Here is a 22,156-nt window from a genome sequence, read left to right on the forward strand (position 1 = left end):
AAACAAAAGGAAAATATGCATGGATGCTTAAAAAGGAAAGAAAGAGACAAAGTACATGTAGCCAAAAGCAGAATGCTGAGTGCACAGAGTATAACAGTGTTTTAGAAAAAGACACAAAGGTAGATATGTTGCAAATAGCACAATAGTTGCACAGGTAAAACCAAAGACAAAATGCAGGATTGGTATATAAAGCAGAAATACGTATGTAATAGTATATTCAGTCTGCCTGTTCATTGCATGTGCACTGTTGCTGTATACACATTCAGTAAGGTTATTAAACTGATGTATATCCCTGAGTGACACAATGGAAGTTGGCTCCTCCTGGAAGTTGTGTCCAGTCCTCCAGGTGTGATACCTGTGTCTTTGTGAAGATGTGAAGTAGTGCCAGCTATGCCAGGAGAAGTAGGGAAGTGAATGTGTAACATTATGTCAACATAGCTAGCTGGAGTTTTTTTTTAAAGAATTATATGGCATTTACATATCAAACTGATTTGTACAGATGCTTGTGTTGAACATATCAAACTGATTTGTACAGGTGCTTGTGTTGAAAATGTATCTGTAAAGCTGCTTGTGTTAAAAATGTACCAACAGTGGGTCCTGCTGGACAAAAAATACATACCCCTATTTGTCAGACTGTATTGTAACTGTTGAAATGAATATATTGTAACAGAGGATAGTGGAAGAGAAGAGTTAATCTCCAGCTAACTTTGAAAAACAGTCTGAAACTAAATTACCTGGTTTAGGCCAAAAAGATTCTATCTTACAGTTCTGATTGCAGCCAGTGACAAAATGTCTGTGAAAACCAAAACTAGGAATCCTACTATATTGTCATTAGGGGTGAACTAATTGCCACCCTGGAAGGGTGGACGTTTTAAAATGGTTTTATAGCTTCCAGATGCTATAACACATCTCAAGATGGCTTTAGAGTGTTCTAGTGACAGTACCTGCCTTATAGTCTGGGCAGAGGGGGCATAGCTAATAAATCTGTGCCAGCCTTTCGCAGGTGTGTGTGTGAAAATCAAAGCTCAAACACTGTGTGTGCGAGCTGCTTGGAGCAGGGACACAGAGTACTGGTTTCACAGAGACAGTGGTAGAGGACTTGAATAGGAACACTCGGCTGAGGAATTGAACCCTACAGCTGTGTCAGTGGGGAGTCTTATTTGGGGCCTGAGTGAGACAGAAACCCAGCCCCAGGGCTGTGTGTGTTCCCTGTGTGCTCTTAAGGGAAATTGTGCTTGGTGCAGAGAACTGCATCTGGAAATACTGTGTGTATCCATTTTTTTCCAAGTGAATGTCCCTCACCAGTGTCTGTGGTGAGGATTGAGACTCCTTGATCACTGGCCCAGAGGAGGGATGTCACAGCCTTCATTATCTATGCACTGGAACATTAAGAATTCCTTCTCATTAGTTAGTCTTTCAGTGGGAAGGGGTTGATTTTTTATCTTAAATAATTTTCAAGTTTACATTTGATGAATGTCTTGGAATTTGAAAAGTTCTTTTTTATAAATGATGTTTGTTAAAATGTTCTTGTGTTAAAAGGTGTTTGTAGTGCATTTCATTTGAGCAGTAAGGCAGTTGTATCTTTAAAGGATTGTGAAGGGTGATGACATCACTCATTTTAGCAGTATTTAAAGGCTGTACTATGGAGTGCAGTTAGATTCTGATGAAGTCCCCAGTTTCAGGGGATGAAAGCGCTCAATCTGTGTCTTTGTATGTTGGAAGAATAAAAACAGCTTGGATTGAAGTGTTTGGCTGACTGACACTGTTTCCTACTGCTTCACAGAGTATGTTTTGGACTTTTTTTAGTTATATTTTACACTGTGATTACTTTTGGTTTTTTATTTGTTGTATTTAATATTGTGATGTCGTGTGATTTTTACCCATCAACAGCATCAAAGTCATGGACTATTGTCTCCCAGCAGCAGGTGAGCACCTGTCTTCTCCCCAAGAGGTAGTACTCTTGGATCTTGAGTGCCTGTAGTAGGAAGTCTTTCTCAGATTGTTTTTCAGCCTCTGCCATCCAGCCCATCTTGAGAACATGAAACCTGTGGAAACAAGAGATATAGCTGTAGGATACTGATTGCTGCAGACAGTTGACTACCAGTTAAAAGAATGGTTTGCCATAAGCATAATCAACATTAATAACAGGAAAATTAGCTATGTCTTAGGTAACCAAACACTCTCTAAAATATTATTATGGCACTGCTGATGCTGTTTCTAGAGCAACTGCTATTGGGTCAGTGGTAAGAAGATTGGGACGGCTTCAATCTCATAATTTACCACAGGGTGTCAAAGCTGACCTCCTGAATCTCCCCTAGATAAACATGTATTATTTGTCCCTTCCTTTGCTGAAGTTCCTAAAAGATTTGATGAAAAAGGAAAACTAATTCAGGGTTTACCCAAAATTGTCAACCCTCCATGCCAAAATATAATAGAAATATTCCTCCCATTTCAGGTCCATTTTATAGGGATCATACTAAACAAACGCAGCAAGGCACAAACAAACAAAATTTAAGAAAGCAATGGCAGGAAGTTCAAAAAAGAAGGATAAGACTTGCCAAAAAACAATGACAATCTAAAAAACAGACTGATGGCCCATCACTTCCCTCTCTGGCACCAGATAAGGTCATATACTTGGATCCTCAGAATCATTCAAAAAGGCTACAGCTGGAAGTGGGATTTCCTTTCTCCTTTTCAAGGGATTCCTCTACATTAATCCAGTCAAACTTTTATGTTCTTTCTATCATAAATCAAGTGCTATTTCAGGGGATTATAGAATGTGTTCCCCCAGATCAAATAAGAAAATGTTTTATTAAAGAATCTTTCTAGTACCAAAAAAGGAGGAATCTGGAAACCTGTTCTAGGCCTTTCTGTTCTAAACCTTCACATCAAAATCTCAACATTTAAAAGTATCTCTCTCTACAATCTCTGTTACCTCACATAGCACCTCTCAGTTTTCTAGATTTAAAAGATGCTTACCATCACATTCCCATTTTCAAAGATTTCAGATGCTTTTTACATTTTTATATGTTTGGTTTACATTTTCAATTCTCTGCCTTAGCCTTACTCTTCTGGTTGTCTTCAACTCTGAGTGTGTTTACAAAGTGCTTGGCTCCAGTAATAGGCCATTACAAGTTGTAGATCATTCATATTTTTCCACATTTAGGATGACCGCCTTATTTTTTTGCAGTTTTTTTTTATACATTGTCACAAAACTTATTTTGTCTGGCTGAGCTATCAAGTGAACTTAGAGAAATCCTCTCTCATTCCAACTCACAGACAGTGATTTTAGGGTGTCTTCTGGATACATCCTTCATGATGGCTTTTCTTCCTCAGGACAAAGTGGAATTTTACAAGAAACAGGTTTTACACTTTCCAGCTAGACTCTGGCATGTGACAAGCTATATCTCATTATTTTTGGTTTCTTGGCCTCTACAATTGCCATTATTTATTTGGCCAGGCTTCATATAAAAAAGTTCAGTAGTTCATCAAATCAGTATATACTCAACACTAGCAATGCCTATCATTTCAGGTCACAGTGCTGGGGTTTGTAAAAAGGGAGTTACCATGGTAGATGAATTGGTTGTCTCTCATTTCAGATCTCCCTTTTTTCCTTTCAGCTTCTACTAAGTCTGTAACTACAGATGTCTCAGACTTTGTTAGAGGAGTTATATCCAAGGAGGTAAAAGTTTAGTATCTGTGGAACATGCAGGACAAATTAAAATACATAAATGAAAACGAAATGATGGCAATAATAAAAGCTGTCATATCTACAAACCATCTTTGAATTCTAGGACCTCTACTGGTAATCACAAACAATACTACTGTGACATAGTACAAAACAAGGGGAATGAGATCCTTCCCCCTTTTCAGACTAGCTATGGTAGCCTGGAAACTAGCAATTCAGCTCATTCTGACCCTGCATGTTACTTACATTCCATGACAGCAGAATATTATAGCAAGCAAGTAGACTAAGACTAGGACAGACACCCATGAATGGAAACTGCATTACGGGGTCTTCCAGGAATCTATCTGTGGTGAATGCCTCAAGGTGATCTGTTTGCCTCCATTCACAAGAAACTCTGCTCCAGGACACCTTAAATGAAGGCCTAGAAGTCAGATGTGTTTTCATTCCCATTGATGGGATGTTTCTGCATTCCGTCCTTTCCTGTGGTAACCAAGGTTCTTCTAAACAGTTAGTAGGGCTCTTCAAAGATGATATTAATAACTCCTTTTTGTCCCAGGAAACAGCTGTTCTCCCTTCTTCTAAAAATGAAACAGCACAGTTACCACAAGCCTTTTTACAAGATGTACTTAGTCCCACAGGAGAGGTAATGTCTGATCCACACCAACCTTCAATTTCCTCAACTCAATGCTTGGATGATATAATTTTCATGTCTTTAAGGCACCTGTTTTCTGAGGATGCACAGCAGGTACTAAAGAAGCCCAAAAATCCTCCTACCAGAAAATCCTATTTGGCTAAGCAGATTAGTTTTTTTTTTCCTAGCTGGTGCCAAAGCAAATATCAAGACTTATGCCTCTGATTCTACATTATTTATGAGAATTGCTATCCTCTGGCCTTTCGTACTGTTCTATCAAGGTTTATTTAACAGCATTTCTCCTTGTATATCTATGGACCCCCCCCATCCTGTCTCAAGTGAAACAGTTTTTGAAAAGGGTTTTTACATATCCATCCACCTAGGCTCTTTCTTGGGATTTTAATTTTGTACTGGAGAAACTAACACTTTTTTTCCCTTTTGAACATGCTAATGAAGCTGATCTGAAGCTTGTATCTTAGAAACATTGCTCTGACTCTACAAGAAAAGTTTCTGAGTAACAAGCTTTTATATTGATTCAGTCATAGCTTGCCTTTCACAAGGATAGTGTAATTTTGAGAACAAATCCTCCCTTTATGCCTAAAGTGGTTTGATTTTGTCTTTGAGTCAGGCAATTCATCTCCCTGTTTTCTATCCAGAACCAAAAAATACGAATGAAAGAATTCTACATGCTCTGGATATCCAAAGGCAACTTAGATACTACACACTGACAGGACAAAACCCTTCAGTAAGTCTAGTCAGCTGTTATTTTCCTCTTAAGGTATTAAAAGCTGCAATCAGTGTTAAAGCAGACAATTTCTAGTTGGCTGTCTCATGCTATTGTTTTTTGTTATTCTCACCATAGCAAGACACTTCCAAGCAAGGCCAGGGCCCACTCTACTAAGGCTTTGTCTATTTATGTGGCTTTTTAGAAAGGGCAGACTCCAGAAATATACTAAAGGCAGTGGCTTCATCATCTGTGCACACTGTTACCAAACACTACAAACTGGATTATTTCTCTAGGTCCAATGTTGGCTTTGCTAGGACTGTTCTCCAAGGGATCCTAGAATCTGATACTTCCTCCTCCTCCTCTGTTTCATTTTAAGCTCTGGTGCTCATCCCATAGAGCTTAGGCTACTACAACAGAGATATAATGATGAACATAGTACAGCTGTGTAAGTAAATTTACCCTAACAGTACATGTTTGACTAGACCATTGCTATTGTACAACACTCTTCCCTCTTCCTTTCACTTTTTTTGTTTATGCCACGGTGAGGGTTTTTCTCATTCATATTTTCCTCTAGCACTTTCATAGGACTCTAGCCTCTTTTGTTTGAGGCAAGAAAGTTTCTCACCCTAACCACAGACTTGATGCCACTCTCCTCAAGCTGTGCACTACAGTGGATAGGATGCATGGAAAGTGTTCTAAAGCTTTGGAAGCAGTGCCAGTCACCTTAAAAAAATTGCACTGCTGAAAGCCAGTAACCAAGCTCAGACTGAAGATTCCAACATAAAACATTGATTTTATTCACAAAACTGCTGGTCACTGGCTTTCGGCAGTGCTATTATTTACGTTTCTTGGTGCTTGCTTTTCACATTGATATACTGCTCATTGCTCATTGTTTTGGTTCAGAACCATGCCAGTCAGCCAGTCCTTGGCAGGATATATCCTACATAGTTTAGACTACAGCAACAGTTATCTATTTGAACATGTATTTTTACAGTGTTTACTTATACAACTGTACTTTCTTTCCCATATGTCATCTTCCTCCTCCCAAACCACTACAGCTATCTCTTCTTACTTCCCTATTCCTTCCCAAATCCAGCTCCTCCTCCTTCTTTACGCCTTTACCCCCCCAAAACTAACACTTCAGTAAAAACTGAAAGAAAGACCGAGTCAAGCTAGAATCTTCACTGTGTCATACCATAAACCTCCAGTAGTGGAGGCCCATGGGATACATGCAAATGACTCCTTAATGACTTGCCAGTGTTTCAGCAAGTGACTTGTGAATGCCCATGACTTTTTATTTTGTTTTACTTTTTTAATTCTTTATGGGTACACTGAGGCCAATAAAGCCAAATGTACTCAGTCCTTTCTTTCCACTACCAGTCATTTAATAACCGGTATGTATTCTTGGACTCCACACTTCATGGCTGCAGACAGTTGCCATGCTAATGGTTCAGATAAGCAAGTGTTTCTCTGTAGAACATTGATATCATCATCATCATCTTCTTCTTCATTGCTATAATCATTATGATTACTTTTCTTTTTGCTCTATTTCTCAGTGAATGTATTTCTTATAGTTCAACTTTAATAGGCAGTTTGTACTTATTTATGGTAAAAGTAATGCTATAATGATAACTACTTTTGTATCTTGCTCACTACTGCATATTTGTATAATTTGTTCTGGGTCATATATGTACTGATGTAAGTTTGTTGTTACTATTTGGCCTGGGCTGCAACTGAAAGTGGACCATTGTTTAGGACCAGTTAATTTACTCAGATAACAAAGTAAAGGATGAATTAATAAATAAATAAAACATCTGATGCCTTTGGACAGAGGTTCTGGGTAAGAAAACTGGTGGAACGAGGTTACATAAGACATGCATAAGGGAGTTCCAAAGGAGGGACATGATAATGATCTGTGAATCAACAAGGCCGGCTGTGACACTAAGAAGCATAGTCATGCTGTGTAAGTCATACACTACTTACCAGCTATCAGCCTTTGTCTGTATATGTGTCTAGACAATATTCAACATGCTTACTTTTGTATAACAGGGAATTATATATTTTTTTGTAACAGGAAATTATCTAATTTTAACACTGTTCTCCTTCAGAGCCATGACAGTCAGCTGAAGTTACACTTTTGTATCAATCTTCTAATCTTTTCAGAGTCGGGGACTATGGGCTTAGCCAACCATATGCCAGGTACAGCATAGTCGACACCTGGCATTATTTATTTATTTTCCACTGTACCTGGTTCTGTAAGTATCAATACCCCCGCCATAAAAAATCTGTGTGTATGCTGCAGAAAGAGATGCCACTGCAGTGAGTAGCTTGTTGTCTCTTGATAGTGCAGTTTGACATAATTCCCATTTTTAGATGTACATTCCATATCCCAGCTCACTGCAAAAATACAAGCACATGCACTGACACAGCATTCTATGAATATCATTTTGACATGCTTTGGGAGGTTAGATTATTAAGCAATAATCCTTGAATTAGTGTAGTATTCCAGAATTTAGCAGTAGTTGGTGTGGTTCACCCTTGTGATTAAACAAAGCCAACCTTGGGTAAATCCTAGGATACAACACCCAGGAGTGGATTATTGCTGGTATACAATGAAATTATATAAGAAAGAAATTGCTTACCTTTCTTATGTAATTTCATTGTATAATGACACTTTAGTGTTCTTCCACTTCCTCTACTCTATAGTGATGTACTGAGCATATGTAAGGCACGTACATCAGCACTCTTGCACAGTACGTCAGTAAAATGCAGGAGGAAAGACAGGGATCGCTTCATGTTTTTAAAGGTGTTTGTTCAAAAACAAAGGTTGTACAAAGGATGTGGCAAAAAATATGAAGAAAACCAGGGGTGTCCTGCAAAATTGTGGATAGTTGAGAGAAATGGTAATCAGCCGTATGAACAATTATACAGCTGGTAAACATACTTCTTAATTATTTACAGTTTTGCAGAACTTCCCGATTTTTTTCTGATATTTAACACTGTGTCTCTTAAAATATCTTTTGTATAGCATTAAAGAGCATATTCTAATAACTACTCAAGAAGACTTAACCAGACAGATTTCTTTCTATTGGGATATGCTTGATGTACAATGGGCTTGCTCACTGAGTGCCCAATCAGCAGGCACGTTTTAGAATACTAATAACCTTTTACTGAATAATAACGTTTACAATATGAGTAATTTTACACAGCTCTTTTCTCTTGGATGTGTGTTTCATTTTCTGCTGATGTTGATCCAACAACAAGGGAGTGGCTCAGTGAAAGATTGCTTGGTGGCAGTAGGCTTAATCTGGAAAAGAAAAGATGCTCGTCTTGGTTTATAATTAAAGATGAACAGGTGGGCTAGTCCGTTTATATGCTTTATTATATGGAAACACATCTGGATGGATAGCAGCAGTACAAAATATAAACAAACTGATTAACTGACAGACTACACAGAAGTGCATGCTTACATCTCAGCAGCTCTTTACAAAATGGCAGTCTGGCTTGCACGTGCTCAGTATTTATACACATGTGCAAGCCCATGGAAAGCTTCTTAAAGGTATACATGCATACTGATCTACATCCTCCCTCTTTAATGAATTGCCCACAATAAAATGACACTTGAATAAGACATGCAACTATACAAACACTAAGAAATAAACACAGCGTTCATGTCCAAGTTGCCATGTTTCTGGAACATGGCCTAGAAATGCGACCTGATCTAGTAATATAGCAATTAGGACTCAGTTTAGCAACAGGGTCAGTCATTGATGAACAACTTACTTCAAGAGTTTTGGGATTCTTCTCAGGAAGAGGGATATTTAGTGGAATGTCCTCTGTAACTGGAACACTGGATAACTCACTCTGAGATCTAGAGTCTTTTCACAGGCAAGATGCTGAAATACAGGCTTGGATACTGTTACTAAATGTATCTGATTCTACCTAAATTCTACTCCTTGTGATTCCACAATGTATGATCTTGGCTCTGGACATACATATTTGATGACTCCAATTCGATCAAAACCTTTAGACATCTGCATCCTCACTCTCTCCCCTTCTCGTAATGGATTGAACGGTTTTCAGGACTTATTATAATAGAACTTCTGGGATAAGCGCTTCTTTAACAAATGGGCTTTAACCGATTTGTTATTCTTAACACATGGAACCAATAGATTACTGCTGATTGGTAATGTGGTTCTGATTTGTCTCGACAGAAGTCTCTGTGCAGGTGAACCAAGATGTTTTTTATGAGGAATATTTCTGAGATTCAAGAGGTTCAGAAAACATCACTATTGTCTCATTTTGATTTCTCTAGTAATTGTTTCGGACTTTGAACTGCATGTTTTGCTAAACCATTTGACTGTGGGTACTCAGGGCTACTCATAAAATGAATAAAGTCCCACTCTTCAGCAAATATCTTGAACTGCTTGCTTCTAAACTTTGTATCATTGTCAGAAATAACTTTGTGCGGACTACCATGGACTGCAAATGACGCTTCAACTTAGTAATGACAGTACTGGACACTAGATTAGGAAGTAGATCAATCTCAAACCAATTTGAATAAGAATTTACTAACACCAAGTAATGTTGACCATTCCATTTGAAAATGTCTGTGGCTACTGTTGACCAAGGTAGTTCAGGAATCTGGTTTAGCTGAAGTTGTTCTTTCTGTTGATGTGGTTTAGTACTATTATATACAGAACAAGATGAAAGTACTCTGTCAATGTCCCTTGACATAGAAGTCCAAAATACTAGCCTTCTCTCACGTCTTTTGGTAGAAGCAGTTCCTGGGTGGCCACAGTGCAAAATGTTAATAATATACTCTTGTTGCAAGAATTTTGGACCTTTGACCTTTCATGATGATATCATTGTCAAACAAAATCTCATCTCTGTAAGGAAAATAAGGTTGCACATCTACTGGTAAGCAAGATTGCTTTGTAGGCTATACTCAACTGATAAAGTAGTTGAGTTTCTGAAGAACTGGATCTGTGGCTATGTGACTTCTAAGCTCATCAAGACATGTGGAAAAAATATTTCTCACTTCCATCACTTCAAAATCAAGTTTCTCATTTTCATGCTGTTCAGTGGTATTTCTGGGTGATTTGGATAGAGTATCAGCAAGATAAAGAAGTTTGGCTTTTGTGTAGACAAGATTAAAATTATACTTTTGCAGTTTCAGCATCATGCATTGCAATCTGTCAGGAGCTGCATGGACAGGCTTTATTAAAATAGTAACTAGAGGTTGGTGGTCAGTTTTGATTGAATTGGGCATCCATAAATATAATCATGGAACTTTGAACATGCAAACACAATGGCCAAGAGCTCTTTCTCAATCTGTGCATACTGCATTTCGGTTTGGGTTAGAGTTCTGGATGCATAGGCTACTACTCTACCCTCTTGAAGAATGACTGCACCAAGACCAAACTTCGAAGCATCACAAGAAAGACTAACTGGTTTGTGAACATCATAGTATCTAAGAGTTGGTGGAATGGCAATTCTTTGTTTCAGGACACCAAATGCTCTCTGATGTAGCTCTGACCAGGACCAGGATACATCTTTGCATGTCAACTCTTTGCATCCTAAACAGAAAAAACAGTGGCATTTGGCATAAGAGCAGTGACTTCTTCAACTGTACGCATTGCATGATGAGGTATTTTCAGTGCTTTGTTCAATTCTCTTGGATTAGTATATATTCTGATATCATTTGAGCTTTTCTTATGAGCTTCCACCCTGGAAGATACCCATTCAGTCAGTTCATCAACTGGACAAATCACACCTTGCCACACCATTTTATCTAGCTCAGCCTTGACTCTGTTCTGCATAGCTACTGGAACTTTCCGGGCTGGTCTGACAACTAGGCTGACTTCAGGGTCTAATTTCATGAAGTGGACAACTGGGAGTTTGCCTAGTTTGTCTTCAAAAGGATCAGCATAGGTAGAGAAAATAGACAGGGCAAAATTAGAACAGTTGTCTTTTAAGCATACATGGTGGAATTCCTTGCTAAATGACAGTAGTCCCATTTTCAAACTGTCTCTAAGGCCTAATAATGACTGTACATGCCTTTTGACTATGTAAAATTGCAAGTCATAGCTGATCCCAGCAGAGTAAAATGAAAGTACTACTGAACCTTCAGTTTGAATTTCTTCACCACCATAAACAACAAGCTTTGGACACTTTGCTAAATCAAGCTTCTCTCCAGCACATACTCTAGCAAATCTTTCTGCAGACATAACATTGCACTTTGAACCTGTGTCAACTTTGAACTCTGAGTTTCCCATTTATCCAAGCAGTACAAAATACTTCATTCTTTGCCCATAAATCTACTGTATTAACTGTTTCATTAAGAAGAAACGCACCATCAACATAAAAAGTAGGGTCACAGCTTTTTAATTCAGCAACTTGTCTCTTTGAATGTTCTCTTTTAATAAAAGAATGAGCCTCTTTTAATTTACAAAATCTTTGAAAATGATTACACTTTTTACATCTGTGGCATTGCTGACCAAAAGCTAAGTGCTTTTTTTCCCTTTTAGACACATGATTGCCACCAGAATTATAACGGTTGACTATGGGGCTACATGAGAGCACATACTTTGAGTTTGCTGGCTCACCATTGTGCTTCACTGAGATTTTGAGTGCTCTGGAATTTGCTAGAAAGCTCTAGGGTCTCCCAGAGAATGTTACAGGGTTCACAGTTGCTGCCATGTGCTTAGGTCTATTTCTTTTAACCATGTGCTGCATACTATCAACATTAGCTTTAGAAGATATTGGAAGCATGCATTTTTCATTTGTAAGCATATTTGTGTGCTTTTCTCAGAGCATATATCTGGCAAATCTCAATGGCCTTATTAAATGTTAAATCACTGTCTTGAAGCAAAATCTTTCTCACAACATCATCTTTAATACCACACAAAAGTCTGTCCTTCATCAGCTCATCCCTTAAATCGCCAAATCTGCACGTTTTAGCTTTGTTTCTCAAGTCAGTTTTATATGTTGTAAAAGTTTCCCCAGGCTTTTGATCTCTTGTGTAAAATAAGTGCCTTTCCATTGTAATATTTGTTTGGGGGTTACACATTTCTCTAAACTTGCCTTTTAAGCACTCGGGGTCTTCCCTTGATTCAGCCCTCCCCTGCAAATACAGAAGGTGCATACACAAATGAACGTTCTTTTTGTATAGCTTCTCAACCAGCTAATTTAAGCAGAATGTATGCCTTTGTATGTGCATCTTTGTCAGAAAATGGATTTTTTATGAAAATATTGTACTCTTGCTCAAACACTCTCCAATTCTTAGGCAATACTATTATCAAACACAAGTGGAATCGGTCTACAAAATCCTTCAGCTATGCCAACAAAGTATGCCCAAACACACTGTAAATATGGCCCTTGTAATTATGTATGGACATGCATACACACCAGGAACTTATAATAACATTCAAATGCACAATAAACTCTTCAAAATTCTGTACTGTGAAATGTGCTTTGAAATGGCTGTATTTAGTGAAGTAACTGTACTGTAATACTACAGAAATGTGGGAGCACTATGTTCACTTCAGATATCTTGAATAGCTTTAATTAATGTGAAAAAGTAGCTCATAGCGAAAAAATGCAGTCATTTCACTTATTTTTTTCATTTTATGTGATTGTGACATTGTTTCAAACATTTTCGTAATTATTTTGAATATTTGGACATTTCGTTTAACTAGAAATTTGTTTTGAGCATTCTGAGTGCTTTGTTTTATATTTTTTGAGTAAGAAATCATTTAAGGACATTTTGGTACCTGGAATTCATTTCTAACCTGTTTTGCAATTTGTATGTGCAGTAAGGATGATCCATTCCTCTATATTCCTCCAACATTAACCGAGTGCCTCTTAGTCTTGATTCGGGATCCCATACTGATACCATGTCACTCGTCTTGGTTTATAATTGAAGACAAACAGGCGGGGTGGTTTGTTTATATGCTTTATTACACAGAAACACATCAGGATGGATAGCAGCAGTACAAAATATAAATAAACTAATAAACTGACAGACTAACAGAAAAATTTCAACTCCAAGAACACATTCAGCATTTGCTTAGTACCATTCCATATTAGGAGGCAATCATCTTGCTCATTATTAAATACAACTGATTTTTCCCACTGAGCAAATGCTGAATAAGTATGTGGAATATTTAGAGAATACCACTGCATTTTTTAGATTAAAAAGCAATGTTCAGCTGAAAGAATTTCCTTTTTGGATGTACTACTTGAAAAGGAAGGGAATGTAATTGCAACAAGTGTTCATAAAAAGGGAGTGCAAGTTAATCGGTATGTGCATAAAGAGAGCATGCCCGCCCACACATTTTTAAAGGAATAGTGAAAGCACAACTTAGAACAAATAGGTTAAATACTAATGACAGCAAATGTAAGCTGCACATGACTGAACTGGCAAATTAATTTATAGAGAGAAGATATGCAAAATCTATGGTGGATGAGCTAGTAAATGAAGTTTTTAATAGTAGAACAGGACTAATAAAACCTATTTTTAATAGTGACTATACCTGTAGTATGGTGAATAAAGAAGAAGAACAGAAGGTTAGATATTTAACTACATATAATACTAAGACTAGGGAAGTAATGGAAATTATTGAGAATAACTGGGATATCTTGATGACTATGCCAGAACTACGTCAGATACTTCATAATAAGCCAGATTTTACATATAGGAATTTAAAGAACTTAAAAATGCGATTGTGTTATAAAGATTTTAGGCATCAGAAGAGAGCTCAGAAAATATATACAACAGGCACACACCCATGTTTGAACTGCAGCTGCTGTAATGAGATTCTTATGAAGGACAACAATATGTGCATCCATCCAGTTTCAAATAAAAAATATTGTTTCAAATGTACAGCAACATGCAATACTACATATGTAATATATTTTGCTACCTGCCTAAAATGCCCTTCATTTTAAGTTGGGAAAAGTACAAGGAAACTAAAGGAAAGAATAATAGAGCATAAGTCAGAGATATGTAGACAAATACAGCAGAATACGTTAAGTAAGCATATTTTGGAGAAAGGTACTGAGCACAGCTTCAAATTTAGGGTGATGGAAACGGTGTATAAGCAAGTAAGAGGGGGTGATGTTACTAACCTTCTGAAGAATAAAAAATATGCATGGATCTTAAGACTGCAAACAGATGTATTACCAAGGTTGAATAATATGGTTAGTATTAAGCCAGTTTTAGTAACTAGACAAATGCAACTGCACTAGGTATTTTAAATGTGTGTGTATATATATATATATATATATATATATATATATATATATATATATTCTTTTTTTGTATATGTGCAAATAATTTGAACATGTAAACATTTTTGTAATAAATATGTTATTAGATTGATAGAATTATTTAAGTATATAGTTCTAGTATGCATTTATAAACTTGAGCTGAGAGTATGCCTGAGTACTTTTAAGGACACTTTTTGAGAAACTGCTATATCTCTAAGCTAAAATGTTAATTGAATTATTGTAGAGATGATATGATTAGCTGGCCATGCTCACATGATTTTACTCTTGTTTTACAAAAACTGAAAGAATGTTACAGATTGTATAATGCACTGAAGAAGGATTTATATCTGAAAGCTTTGCTGTAATAAAGTATTGACATTCTTGGAGTTGGAATTTTTCTGTTATTCAACTTTTATTTTCTAACTTCTGGTTTATCACTACATCAGCCTTCGTTCTTAAGTAACTGACAGACTACACAGACATGCATGCTTACATCTCAACAGCTTACTACAAAATGGCAGTCTGGCTCATATGTGCTCAGTATTTATACACTTGTGCAAGCACATGTAAAGCTTCTTAAAGGTATATATACATACTGATCTACACTTATAATGCTCAGTGATTACAATATGAAGAAGCAAATAAGAGTCACAGTTAGGAACTGTTGATCATTACTATGGATTTCTAAAATTTGTAAGAATTAAAATTCATTAAGTTAGCTCTACTCGGCAGTGATTTGGAAGCAGTCAGGCACTCTGACTATATTTTTTTCTGTTAAATTATAAAAGCAGAAATAGTTGCAATCCAGTCTTTGTTCTAGAGAGTCCATTCTTGTTTTAGAAATTAAGAATATCTCAGCAAAGTTGTTCTTATTGGGGTATGCCATTGCTACAGTAATATAAATATTGTCTGGTTGGGCAAACACTTTTCCTTAATATCTTGGAGATCGAGTGCATATTTGCATCCTTTTTAAACTTGCATATAAATTATGAAGATTTATGTTCAAACACAAAACCTAGCAGACACAAATCTGTTTGGATTAGGTATGCCCTATTTTATGGCAGCAGCATTGTCATAGCGTATCTTCTTACCCTTTGTTGAGAAAACGACGCAGCTTACCAAATGTATATAATATGTAACCCTGACTGAAGGGTACTTAAATGAATTATGACACAAATTATTACAAAGAAGACCATGTTTTGGGGAAGAGTATACAGGTGTCCATGATGTTCTCAGGCTATTTATTGCTCTTAACAAATGTAGGTTGATAGTAAGTAGTGTTAGTGTGTGATCATACCTCATATAATGAACTTTTCTACCTCAATATTTTGTCACTAATCCCTGAATGACAGGGGAGAGCAGGTTAATTCTTAAGGAGGTAGTGATAAATTGGCAGAATAACATTTTGTTTTGATACAGAATTTTAATGTGTTTCATCTGTACCTGTATTCATATTTTTGATGTTATCTGATCAGAAGTGTTGCATATATTGTAAAATGCAGCCTTTTCCGGTTATGCTTTGAATTATAAACTTTTAAGAATGCTTTATTTTTTTTTCTTTGGGGTACACTTTGATTGCCCCTCATTTTACTGCTTAATTTATTTATTTATTTTTAATGTTTATGACAGAACTTGAGGATGAATATATGACTTATGCTGTATTCAAACATATCTGTTGATAGGTACAGGATCAGTAATAGTACCAAGATTTGAAGTATATTATTAATTTGTGCTGAAGTTATTTAATTTCAGTGTTCAGCATATGTGATCATGTTCCTTTCAAGATGACTCTTTTAATATCGTCACTGATTTTTGAATTGATACCTTGAGTTATGCAGTACACCCCCCAACACACACACAGCTTTTTCCTTCCATTAATTATGAAGTAGCAATTATTATTATTATTTATTATTTTTTTATGAAGTAGCAATTATTATTATTATTATTATTTTTTTTTTGCTTGGGCAAAGCATACCTATTAGCAGTTTATGATTGCTAAGGGATGGTCCCAGTTCTTTCACCACCAGTTATAAGCTACACAAAGCTAAGACTCTTCTCATTCTGGTTTTTCGCATTGTAACAGAGATGGGACAGGGCTCAGGATGAAGTATACTCCATGGAGGACATAGGGTTTGGAGGGACAAATACTACAACTTGGTGCAGAGATATGGAATTCCAGACAATTCCATTCCTGTGGCAGATGCAGCTGCTAGCAGGTAGATAGTGGGAAAGCAAATGTACAATGAAGGACAGAACAGTTAATTTAATCTAATACTCTACCAAATGCAGGAAAAAATACAGGAAATACAGGAAATCTCACATTTTATTTAATATAAACATTTACAATGAAATGATTAATTACCACATTTTTATTTTCAGGTGTGCCTTAATTTTATCCAACATACATCCAAGGGATTTTCTTTCAAGGTATGTAGAATCTTTCTCTTTTATGTATTTACTGATATAATTTGATAATTTTGGAAACCATGGTAGCATGAAAGACTTGTTAAATATCAGGTCACTGTGGTGTCATCCAAACTGGAGTGAGGAATCTGGGAATAATCGTTTGCTCTTACTTAGAAACACATCAATTGAAGAGCGCAGAGTCTGCTCAGTTTTGCTTTATACAGTCGCTTTCCATTGTTTTGAAAGATGGTTATCTGAAGATTAAATTCAGTGGTTTTAAATTATTACTATGAGTGATAGTTCTCTTAGTGATATAATTCAATCCAAAGTTACACTAAAATAATCTGGAGTGCTGTCAGCGAATCTTTATCAGTAAGAAAGGCATGTGCTTAATGTGAAGGCTTTAATGATTCTAAATGCTAGTTTTCTTCTACAGATAAAATGCACACCTGCAGACAGATTGGTCCACAGGTTTACTAAACATATGAATGCCATTCTTCCCCTTGCAATTGACAAATATATGAAGATGATCATTAAAAAAGCTGCACTTAATATTTAAATTTGTTGAAAAGATCCTGCTTTCAGCAGTAATGAAATTTGAAATTTTGCTGAAATACACTTTAATAGTTAAGCACATGATTTCTCAAAACTGTGTCAACAAACTGAAATTCATGGAATACAGCGAAAATGACCTGAAAGGTAATCAACACTGCAAGTGAGTAAATGTCTTTCACTGATGTGTCCTTTGTTCACTTCATGCAGGATGTGGCATTAACTTTACTAAGTTTACAAAGTGCAAACCAAAGGGTAAAAAGTGCACACAGACAAACCATTCAGTAAAAACTACAAGAAAAAACTCAGCCAAGCTAGAGTTTTTACTGTGTGATAATTTAATCCTCCTGTAATGGAGACTCATGAGATATATACCAATGACCCCTTATGGACATCAAGTGTTTCAACTACATAAAACATATCCATCCATCAACAACCGCATTTTCTCATTTTTGCACATGGGTTAGGGGTGTCACTTCAACAGTGACAATCAACTAGAGCCAAGGTTTACACACTCAGGTGGTTAGCCCTCCAGCGGCAGTTTTTCCACACCACACACTTGCATGCACACTCACTCCTGTGGCCAGTTTAAAGTGTCTAATCCATTTAATGCATGTCTTTGGAATGTGGGAGGAAACTGGAGCACCTGGAGGAAACAGATGGGAACACAGGGAGGACATGCAGACTCCATAAAACAGACACACACACATACATGTATATATATATATATATATATATATATATATATATATATATATATATAAAACATATATGCAGTTCAGTGAAAGGAAGTGCTGATCATACACACCACACACTTGTATTCACACTCACAGCTATGGTCAGTTTTGAGTGTCCAATCCACCCAATGCATGCCTCTGGAATGTGGGTGGAAACTGGAGCATCTGGAGGAAACCCACATGAACACAGGGAGGACATGCAGACCCGATAAAACATTATTTATATATATATATATATATATATATATATATATATATATATATATATATATAAAACATATATGGGTCTATATTAGAACATCAAAGTTTCAAAATTTCGAATGTTCTAATGTTGCATCTTTCGGCTTTTCCCGGTTAGGGGTCGCCACAGTGGAACTCCAGACTTCTAATGATTGGCAGTAGATTTTTACGTGCCGAGTTGCTAGCCCTGATGCACAACCTTCAACGAAGGTACGCCCATTCACGCATGTCTCCACACAGAAGACATTCTAGCTGAGAATTGAACAGGACAACGTCTTACTGTGAGGCGACAATGCTACTGCAGCACCACCAGTTCTAATATCAAACCCTATTCAGCGAAAGCTGAAAACATTGAATATACAGAACAGCAAATTTTTTCCTAGGGAAAAAAATTGCTGTTCCAAAACACATACACACAACACAAGCGCACCAAACAAACAGCAGTCCACTTATATACACCTAAAATCTTACACCTAACCGTACACTAAACTATACACACACCACTAACTATCCACTTACCTTAACCCAAACCCTAACCCTAAGTTCCGTCACTATCGCACACATACCTAACCCGCGTCCTAACCCTAACTCACCTCACCCGCCCTAACCCTTACATCCACACGATTGCACACATACCTAACCCGCACCCTAACCCTAACTAACCTAACCCACACTCAATCGCACACTTACCTGAACCCGACCCGTAACTTTCCACCACAGTGCTGAAAATACCGAAGCAACAGGTTTTCTGTTGCTTTGATATTTTCAGCTTTCGCTGAATAGGGTTCGATATTAGAACATTCGAAGTTTTGAAACTCCAATGTTCTAATATAGGGCTGGTGTAGAAAGGCAAGCTCAATAACTCTTCGGCTTGGACACAGTACAAAGTACACGAATTTATTGCACACAGCACAAAATAAGAAATTCTCCAGGTTAAGCGCTTTCATCTGACACAAGCAGACTTCCTCCGAACAAAGACATACAATTCCACATTCGTTTTATAAGCATTGTGGTGCCAAAACCATTTCCCATAAAATGATTTAAAGGTATATACAGAAACAATGTCCTTATATGAATGACATACAAAAACAATCAATCCTATCCTAATAATATAAAGAATTCCTCTAATATATAAAACACACATGTTAGTACAGAAAATTCTCTTAAAATTGAGAATGTAAATTAGGTGTATGAATACTGGATGAATGTCCAATGGATCAAATACACATAATAACTATTGTCAAAAGCACAAGTCTAGCAAAAATATAAAACTTATTAAATTATATGTAATATATGAAGTGTATAATATAATATATGAAATATATAGTAATTCATAACTATTATAGAGCCTTAAAAATATGCTTAAAAATATGCTTAAAAATGTGCTTAAAAGTATGTGCTTAAATATATGTGCTGAACCACTGTTCCAAAAAACTATGTTAACTGCAAGAACAGTTTTATGCTAATAGAATCATTAATGCCAGGCAGTCTTGTGGCATCAGTGATAATCTGCCACTTACTCTCCTTCATGGCCAAAAAGGCTTTTACATTCCCCCCATATACTGTAATGTTAACCTTATCAGTGATTGAAAATTTGAAATAATGCGTATCACCACATTTAAATATATGCCTATAAAGGGCATTCTTATTATCTTTGTTCTTGATACTGTATAAATGATCATAAATACGACGTCTCAACTGTCTCTCGGTCTTGCCTATGTAAAATGCTGAGCATACTTGACAAATTGCAAGATAGACGACAAATTTAGTATTGCAATTTCCTGTCCTACAATGTATATATGTTTTGTTGAAATTTTCCAATTTCACACCCCCTGTTTCATTAATGGTATAACATTGGTTGCATGTTCCGCATTTACTTGTACCAGATGACCCCCCTTTTTTACCAATTGTATTGGATTCTAAAATCCTTTTGAGATTATGTCCTGTTTTGTAAACAAATTTGGGATGGGACCCCAAAATCAAAGCCAGATCATCGTTCATAGTAATCAAATTCCAATGTTGCCTCACTATGTTTTTGATGTACTGGACTATAAGGGAATACATTAACACACAAACCCTGTTGTCAAATCCCTCCATTTGTTTATTGTCTGATGGTAAAACTCCAAATGTTGAGTTACCCAACAAAGGAATATATTTGTTACCCCATTCTTTGCTAACATATCTAACAACATCATTTAATAAGGTAAACGGGTATCCTCTCACATTTTACCCTTTTTAAAAATGTCAGGACTCGAAATATTTATAATATGTTCTGTAGTATACTCAGTACCTCTTACGTTATCCACTTGTGCCCTAGCAATGCCAGAGTATGGCACTGAGAGTTTTACAGAACATATTATAAATATTTCGAGTCCTGACATTTTTAAAAATGAGAATGTCTTTAAGGGTAAAAAGCAGCATGTTAATAATCATAGTAGACTTAATGTGATGAATAAATCTAAATGTGGTGAAGTAAATGATTTTTTGGAACGTTTTATGAAGGATGATTATGAGTTCACTAAACTGGATGTTGATGGGGGCTATACAAATGGACAACATTTTAAAAGAGATGATTCTACTATTAAGGATAGGATATATCTGTTTGGTAAGAAGTTATTGTCCATTAAAAATATTAAAATTGAAAATGCATACTTTACTAATAGTTTGTCTTTGAAAATAGTACCTAAGGGTATTAGATTTTTTTAAGATCCCTATGGGGGTCACTTTGGATTATGATGGGATGAGTGAATTTAATCAAATGTTTGATAGCTTTGGTTATTGTTATATGAAAATGTTGATAAAGAAAAATGATGAAAAACTCTCACGGTTAATACAGGAAGGTGATGATTTGAATCATGAATTAATTACCAATTAATTGTTCCCTAAATGGAATGAATTGTATGACAAACAGTTTACAATGGCTCAGCAGAAAGCCACTAACATATATCAAAGAAAAAGTAGGAAAACAGTTCGTGACTTGGACCAATACACTAACAACAGAGCATATATTTGGCCTAAAAACTATAGGGATAGTGGCAGTGATGGACATCAAAGGTACGATGATAGACATACTGACAGGAATGCAAATTTTTGGGGTGGCAGGTATTTCCCCCCTCAAAAATTCATTCACTCCCAGCTATATGAAAAGGAGATAAGTAAAATTAGGTCCGACAATGGTACGACGGTAGTCCGCCCTGAAATAGAAAACATGGTTCTTAGGCAAGCAACTGTTGTGAATTCTGATGTATCAACACATGTGGAAAGGGATCAGGATTACAATATAAATACTAATACAGTGAGTTCATACAATGGGTTTAAGGTATTCAATTACACAAGTGTTGATATATCAGATGAATTTTACAGTTTATTTTCTAAAGGAATGAAATTCATTCCGACTGTGAGTTTTAACTTAGTTGATGCTATTACTGAATTTAAATTGTATTGTCGGAGATTGAATTTAGCTCTACAATTTAAAAACAATGAAGTTGTATACAACGGGAGGGAACAGGTTGTACTTAAGAAGAAAAGTACATACATACCCTGTAACCATGCGGTTGTGGCAAGTTATGAGAAAATGGTTTGTCAGGACATATATAGTTTTTATAAAGTATATAAGAGCGACAAGTATGCAATGTCCAACAAGAAGGACAATTTAACTGAAGGGGAACGTACTTGTTTACATTCATTAGTAAACAATAATGAAGTTAGGGTTGTGAAACCCGACAAAGGGGGAGGAATTGTATTATACAATAAAATGGACTATATCAATGAAATCTACAACATCTTATATCAATCAGGGAATTATGAGGCCATCTCCCTCAATGAAGTTAATATTGGCTACAGGAGAATAGATTTAGCTGTGGAAGAATATGTAATTTATCACAGAATAACAGATGAGGTAT

The 22,156-nt window shown here is 36.3% G+C and overlaps 1 protein-coding gene across 2 annotated transcripts in view; it reads left to right on the top strand.

Moving 5' to 3' along the window:
* The window catches only part of SORBS1 (sorbin and SH3 domain containing 1), a 4,096,285-nt gene that overhangs the window by 1,187,646 nt on the left and 2,886,483 nt on the right, over positions 1 to 22,156 (top strand). For both annotated transcript variants that reach the window (XM_044056121.1, XM_044056122.1), the window contains exon 4: positions 16,699 to 16,746. The gene's annotated coding sequence lies outside the window, so the exon portion shown is untranslated. The remainder of the gene's footprint in view (positions 1 to 16,698; positions 16,747 to 22,156) is intronic.

The sequence above is a fragment of the Protopterus annectens genome, chromosome 14.part0 (assembly GCF_019279795.1).
Source record: "Protopterus annectens isolate FY-2018-M chromosome 14.part0, PAN1.0, whole genome shotgun sequence".
Taxonomy (NCBI): Eukaryota; Metazoa; Chordata; order Ceratodontiformes; family Protopteridae; genus Protopterus; species Protopterus annectens.